The sequence below is a fragment of the Poecilia reticulata genome, unplaced genomic scaffold, assembly GCF_000633615.1.
Source record: "Poecilia reticulata strain Guanapo unplaced genomic scaffold, Guppy_female_1.0+MT scaffold_257, whole genome shotgun sequence".
NCBI classification, from domain to species: domain Eukaryota; kingdom Metazoa; phylum Chordata; class Actinopteri; order Cyprinodontiformes; family Poeciliidae; genus Poecilia; species Poecilia reticulata.
The window spans coordinates 56936-58102 of NW_007615041.1; positions in this window are offsets into that span (position 1 = coordinate 56936).

Below are 1167 nucleotides of genomic sequence, written 5' to 3' on the forward strand. Positions count from 1 at the left end.
GTTAGCCTCCTTCCCATTAGCAACATTCCTATTAGCCTTTTTCCCATTAGCATCCTTCCTATTAGCATCCTTCCCGTCAGGTTTTTGAATCAATTGTTTTTTACCCAGAACTTCACTGACGACTCTAAGATCAACACCAGAACCAGAACCAGAACCAGATAGAAATATTACCGTAACAAAGCTGCTCTACAAAGGAGAGGTCTCACTCTAACAAAAACTGCTGGTCTGATGCGTTTTTGGATAAAACGTTTCTGGTCTTCATTCAGAAGTTCTTCACTGTGGATCCAAAAATGCAACTCAAGTAAGATCAGCGATTCTTCACGATAAATACTCAAGTAAAGGCTAAAAGTACGGTGCAGTATAACTACTCCTACAAGTACTTTTTTCTCAAAAAGTTGCTCAAGTAAGTAAGTAAGTGTGACTAGTTACTACCTCTGCAGATGACGTAACTTTTAACCCAGGAAAGCATTTAGACCAGCCACTCTAGCTTATTTTATCTGTAGTTTCACTATTTAGAATGGAATTAGATACTTAGCAGCACTTAGTTTACATTTAATTACATTAGTTTCCTTTATTTTGTTTGCATTTCCTGTTAAAAGCACTTGAACTGCCTTGCTGCTGAAAATGTGCTGTATAAATAAAATGACCTCAATCTGTGCTCAGATTTCGATGAAAGAAAGTCAAACGTCAGAATCAGATGGAATTTCTGGGAGAAATGTTGCCTAGGAGACAGAAACGTCCTAAACAAAGTCACGAGATCCGAGGAGCAGCAGGAAAGTTGTGTTGAGATCAGGACTGGAGAAAGCGACAGATTTTATTCATCAGACTTTAACTTGTAAACATCTTAATGTTCATTTTATCGACATTCAGAGGATTTCCAGCATGGAAGCCTCTCGGTTCACGACCCGGATCAGAACCGGCAGGCGGACCGGGTCAGCAGGTTCTGGTAAAAATAGCAGGATGCTGACAGACAGCCGGCCTCTTGACTCACATCGCCACTTCCCCTTTAAGAGAGCGCAACAGGAAGTGCAGGCAGCCAATCAGAGGAGCTCAAGGAGACGACGAAGACTAAAGAACCTGGACCTGAACCAGAACCTGGACCTGAACCTGGACTGGACCTGGACCAGAACCTGGACCTGAACCTGGACTGGACCTGGACTGGACCAG